The 7,500-nt window shown below is 53.0% G+C and overlaps 1 protein-coding gene across 4 annotated transcripts in view; it reads right to left on the bottom strand.

Annotated features, from left to right (window-relative positions):
• nAChRalpha4 (nicotinic acetylcholine receptor alpha4) overlaps window positions 1–7,500 on the bottom strand; it is a 449,450-nt gene that overhangs the window by 312,001 nt on the left and 129,949 nt on the right. The gene's annotated exons all lie outside the window — the stretch shown is intronic.

Below are 7,500 nucleotides of genomic sequence, written 5' to 3'. Positions count from 1 at the left end.
CAGACAGACAGACAGACAGACAGACAGACAGACAGACAGACAGACAGACAGACAGGACAGACAGACAGACAGACAGACAGACAGACAGACAGACAGACAGACAGACAGACAGACAGACAGACAGAGACGACAGACAGACAGACAGACAGACAGACAGACAGACAGAGACAGACAGACAGACAGACAGACAGACAGACAGACAGACAGACAGACAGACAGACAGACAGACAGACAGACAGACAGACAGACAGCAGACAGACAGGACAGACAGACAGACAGACAGACAGGACAGACAGACAGACAGACAGACAGACAGACAGACAGACAGACAGACAGACAGACAGACAGACAGACAGACAGACAGACAGACAGACAGACAGACAGACAGACAGACAGACAGACAGACAGACAGACAGACAGACAGACAGACAGACAGACAGACAGACAGACAGACAGACAGACAGACAGACAGACAGACAGACAGACAGACAGACAGACAGACAGACAGACAGACAGAGACAGACAGACAGACAGACAGACAGACAGACAGACAGACAGACGACAGACAGACAGACAGACAGACAGACAGACAGACAGACAGACAGACAGACAGACAGACAGACAGACAGACAGACAGACAGACAGACAGACAGACAGACAGACAGACAGACAGACAGACAGACAGACAGACAGACAGACAGACAGACAGACAGACAGACAGACAGACAGACAGACAGACAGACAGACAGACAGACAGACAGACAGACAGACAGACAGACAGACAGACAGACAGACAGACAGACAGACAGACAGACAGACAGACAGACAGACAGACAGACAGACAGACAGACAGACAGACAGACAGACAGACAGACAGACAGACAGACAGACAGACAGACAGACAGACAGACAGACAGACAGACAGACAGACAGACAGACAGACAGACAGACAGACAGACAGACAGACAGACAGACAGACAGAAGACAGACAGACAGACAGACAGACAGACAGACAGACAGACAGACAGACAGACAGACAGACAGACAGACAGACAGACAGACAGACAGACAGACAGACAGACAGACAGACAGACAGACAGACAGACAGACAGACAGACAGACAGACAGACAGACAGACAGACAGACAGACAGACAGACAGACAGACAGACAGACAGACAGACAGACAGACAGACAGACAGACAGACAGACAGACAGACAGACAGACAGACAGACAGACAGACAGACAGACAGACAGACAGACAGACAGACAGACAGACAGACAGACAGACAGACAGACAGACAGACAGACAGACAGACAGACAGACAGACAGACAGACAGACAGACAGACAGACAGACAGACAGACAGACAGACAGACAGACAGACAGACAGACAGACAGACAGACAGACAGACAGACAGACAGACAGACAGACAGACAGACAGACAGACAGACAGACAGACAGACAGACAGACAGACAGACAGACAGACAGACAGACAGACAGACAGACAGACAGACAGACAGACAGACAGACAGACAGACAGACAGACAGACAGACAGACAGACAGACAGACAGACAGACAGACAGAACAGACAGACAGACAGACAGACAGACAGACAGACAGACAGACAGACAGACAGACAGACAGACAGACAGACAGACAGACAGACAGACAGACAGACAGACAGACAGACAGACAGACAGACAGACAGACAGACAGACAGACAGACAGACAGACAGACAGACAGACAGACAGACAGACAGACAGACAGACAGACAGACAGACAGACAGACAGACAGACAGACAGACAGACAGACAGACAGACAGACAGACAGACAGACAGACAGACAGACAGACAGACAGACAGACAGACAGACAGACAGGACAGACAGACAGACAGAGACAGACAGACAGACAGACAGACAGACAGAGACAGACAGACAGACAGACAGACAGAGACAGAAGACAGACAGACAGACAGACAGAGACAGACAGACAGACAGACAGAGACAGACAGACAGACAGACAGACAGACAGACAGACAGACAGAGACAGGACAGACAGACAGACAGACAGACAGACAGACAGACAGACAGACAGAGACAGACAGACAGACAGACAGACAGACAGACAGACAGACAGAGACAGACAGACAGACAGACAGACAGACAGACAGACAGACAGACAGACAGACAGAGACAGACAGACAGACAGAGACAGACAGACAGACAGACAGACAGACAGACAGACAGGACAGACAGACAGACAGAGACAGACAGACAGACAGACAGAGACAGACAGACAGACAGACAGACAGACAGACAGGACAGACAGACAGACAGACAGACAGACAGACAGACAGACAGACAGACAGACAGACAGACAGACAGACAGACAGACAGACAGACAGACAGACAGACAGACAGACAGACAGACAGACAGACAGACAGACAGACAGACAGACAGACAGACAGACAGACAGACAGACAGACAGACAGACAGACAGACAGACAGACAGACAGACAGACAGACAGACAGACAGACAGACAGACAGACAGACAGACAGACAGACAGACAGACAGACAGGACAGACAGGACAGACAGGACAGACAGGACAGACAGGACAGATAGACAGGACAGACAGGACAGACAGGACAGACAGGACAGACAGGACAGACAGGACAGACAGACAGGACAGACAGGACAGACAGGACAGACAGAGGACAGACAGGACAGACAGGACAGACAGACAGACAGACAGACAGACAGACAGACAGACAGACAGACAGACAGACAGACAGACAGGACAGACAGACAGACAGACAGACAGACAGACAGACAGACAGACAGACAGACAGACAGACAGACAGACAGACAGACAGACAGACAGGACAGACAGACAGACAGACAGACAGACAGACAGACAGACAGACAGACAGACAGACAGACAGGACAGACAGACAGACAGACAGGACAGACAGGACAGACAGGACAGACAGGACAGACAGGACAGACAGGACAGACAGGACAGACAGGACAGACAGGACAGACAGGACAGACAGGACAGACAGGACAGACAGGACAGACAGGACAGACAGGACAGACAGGACAGACAGGACAGACAGGACAGACAGGACAGACAGACAGACAGGACAGACAGGACAGACAGGACAGACAGGACAGACAGGACAGACAGGACAGACAGACAGACAGGACAGACAGGACAGACAGGACAGACAGGACAGACAGGACAGACAGGACAGACAGGACAGACAGGACAGACAGGACAGACAGGACAGACAGGACAGACAGGACAGACAGGACAGACAGGACAGACAGGACAGACAGGACAGACAGGACAGACAGGACAGACAGGACAGACAGGACAGACAGGACAGACAGGACAGACAGGACAGACAGGACAGACAGGACAGACAGGCAGACAGGACAGACAGGACAGACAGGACAGACAGGACAGACAGGACAGACAGGACAGACAGGACAGACAGGACAGACAGGACAGACAGGACAGACAGGACAGACAGGACAGACAGGACAGACAGGACAGACAGGACAGACAGGACAGACAGGACAGACAGGACAGACAGGACAGACAGGACAGACAGGACAGACAGGACAGACAGGACAGACAGGACAGACAGGACAGACAGGACAGACAGGACAGACAGGACAGACAGGACAGACAGGACAGACAGGACAGACAGGACAGACAGGACAGACAGGGACAGACAGGACAGACAGGACAGACAGGACAGACAGGACAGACAGGACAGACAGGACAGACAGGACAGACAGGACAGACAGGACAGACAGGACAGACAGGACAGACAGGACAGACAGGACAGACAGGACAGACAGGACAGACAGGACAGACAGGACAGACAGGACAGACAGGACAGACAGGACAGACAGGACAGACAGACAGACAGGACAGACAGGACAGACAGGACAGACAGGACAGACAGGACAGACAGGACAGACAGGACAGACAGGACAGACAGGACAGACAGGACAGACAGGACAGACAGGACAGACAGGACAGACAGGACAGACAGGACAGACAGGACAGACAGGACAGACAGGACAGACAGGACAGACAGGACAGACAGGACAGACAGGACAGACAGGACAGACAGGACAGACAGGACAGACAGGACAGACAGGACAGACAGGACAGACAGGACAGACAGGACAGACAGGACAGACAGGACAGACAGGACAGACAGGACAGACAGGACAGACAGGACAGACAGGACAGACAGGACAGACAGGACAGACAGGACAGACAGGACAGACAGGACAGACAGGACAGACAGGACAGACAGGACAGACAGGACAGACAGGACAGACAGACAGACAGGACAGACAGGACAGACAGGACAGACAGGACAGACAGGACAGACAGGACAGACAGGACAGACAGGACAGACAGGACAGACAGGACAGACAGGACAGACAGGACAGACAGGACAGACAGGACAGACAGGACAGACAGGACAGACAGGACAGACAGGACAGACAGACAGACAGGACAGACAGGACAACAGGACAGACAGGACAGACAGGACAGACAGGACAGACAGGACAGACAGGACAGACAGGACAGACAGGACAGACAGGACAGACAGGACAGACAGGACAGACAGGACAGACAGGACAGACAGGACAGACAGGACAGACAGGACAGACAGGACAGACAGGACAGACAGGACAGACAGGACAGACAGGACAGACAGGACAGACAGGACAGACAGGACAGACAGGACAGACAGGACAGACAGGACAGACAGGACAGACAGACAGACAGGACAGACAGGACAGACAGGACAGACAGGACAGACAGGACAGACAGGACAGACAGGACAGACAGGACAGACAGGACAGACAGGACAGACAGGACAGACAGGACAGACAGGACAGACAGGACAGACAGGACAGACAGGACAGACAGGACAGACAGGACAGACAGGACAGACAGGACAGACAGGACAGACAGGACAGACAGGACAGACAGGACAGACAGGACAGACAGGACAGACAGGACAGACAGGACAGACAGGACAGACAGGACAGACAGGACAGACAGGACAGACAGGACAGACAGGACAGACAGGACAGACAGGACAGACAGGACAGACAGGACAGACAGGACAGACAGGACAGACAGGACAGACAGGACAGACAGGACAGACAGGACAGACAGGACAGACAGACAGACAGGACAGACAGGACAGACAGGACAGACAGGACAGACAGGACAGACAGGACAGACAGACAGACAGGACAGACAGGACAGACAGGACAGACAGGACAGACAGGACAGACAGGACAGACAGGACAGACAGGACAGACAGGACAGACAGGACAGACAGGACAGACAGGACAGACAGGACAGACAGGACAGACAGGACAGACAGGACAGACAGGACAGACAGGACAGACAGGACAGACAGGACAGACAGGACAGACAGACAGACAGGACAGACAGACAGACAGGACAGACAGACAGACAGACAGACAGACAGACAGACAGACAGGACAGACAGACAGACAGACAGACAGACAGACAGACAGGACAGACAGACAGACAGACAAGACAGACAGACAGACAGACAGACAGACAGACAGACAGACAGACAGACAGACAGACAGACAGACAGACAGACAGACAGACAGACAGACAGAAGACAGACAGACAGACAGACAGACAGACAGACAGACAGACAGACAGACAGACAGACAGACAGACAGACAGACAGGACAGACAGGACAGACAGGACAGACAGGACAGACAGGACAGACAGGACAGACAGGACAGACAGGACAGACAGGACAGACAGACAGACAGGACAGACAGGACAGACAGGACAGACAGGACAGACAGGACAGACAGGACAGACAGGACAGACAGGACAGACAGGACAGACAGGACAGACAGGACACAGACAGGACAGACAGGACAGACAGGACAGACAGGACAGACAGGACAGACAGGACAGACAGACAGACAGGACAGACAGGACAGACAGACAGACAGGACAGACAGGACAGAACAGACAGACAGACAGGACAGACAGGACAGACAGGACAGACAGGACAGACAGGACAGACAGGACAGACAGGACAGACAGGACAGACAGGACAGACAGGACAGACAGACAGACAGACAGACAGACAGACAGACAGACAGGACAGACAGGACAGACAGGACAGACAGACAGACAGACAGACAGACAGACAGACAGGACAGACAGGACAGACAGACAGACAGGACAGACAGGACAGACAGGACAGACAGGACAGACAGGACAGACAGACAGACAGACAGACAGACAGACAGACAGACAGACAGACAGACAGACAGGACAGACAGGACAGACAGACAGACAGACAGACAGACAGACAGACAGACAGACAGACATGACAGACAGACAGGACAGACAGGACAGACAGGACAGACAGACAGACAGACAGACAGACAGACAGACAGACAGGACAGACAGGACAGACAGGACAGGACAGGACAGACAGGACAGACAGGACAGACAGGACAGACAGGACAGACCAGGACAGACAGACAGACAGGACAGACAGGACAGACAGGACAGACAGGACAGACAGACAGAGCAGGACAGACAGGACAGACAGGACAGACAGGACAGACAGGACAGACAGGACAGACAGGACAGACAGGACAGACAGGACAGACAGGACAGACAGGACAGACAGGACAGACAGGACAGACAGGACAGACAGGACAGACAGGACAGACAGGACAGACAGACAGACAGGACAGACAGGACAGACAGGACAGACAGGACAGACAGGACAGACAGGACAGACAGGACAGACAGGACAGACAGGACAGACAGGACAGACAGGACAGACAGACAGACAGGACAGACAGGACAGACAGGACAGACAGGACAGACAGGACAGACAGGACAGACAGAAGAAGGACAGACAGGACAGACAGGACAGACAGGACAGACAGGACAGACAGACAGACAGACAGACAGGACAAACAGGACAGACAGGACAGACAGGACAGACAGGACAGACAGGACAGACAGGACAGACAGACAGGACAGACAGGACAGACAGGACAGACAGGACAGACAGGACAGACAGGACAGACAGGACAGACAGGACAGACAGGACAGACAGGACAGACAGGACAGACAGGACAGACAGGACAGACAGGACAGACAGGACAGACAGACAGACAGACAGACAGGACAGACAGGACAGACAGGACAGACAGGACAGACAGGACAGACAGGACAGACAGGACAGACAGACAGACAGGACAGACAGGACAGACAGACAGACAGACAGGACAGACAGGACAGACAGGACAGAAAGGACAGACAGGACAGACAGACAGACAGACAGACAGACAGGACAGACAGACAGACAGACAGACAGGACAGACAGGACAGCAGGACAGACAGACAGACAGGACAGACAGGACAGA

Source organism: Drosophila suzukii, chromosome 3, assembly GCF_043229965.1.
Source record: "Drosophila suzukii chromosome 3, CBGP_Dsuzu_IsoJpt1.0, whole genome shotgun sequence".
Lineage (NCBI taxonomy): Eukaryota > Metazoa > Arthropoda > Insecta > Diptera > Drosophilidae > Drosophila > Drosophila suzukii.
The sequence above is the reverse complement of the archived record's forward strand: the minus strand, read 5'-3'. Positions and strand labels throughout refer to the sequence as shown.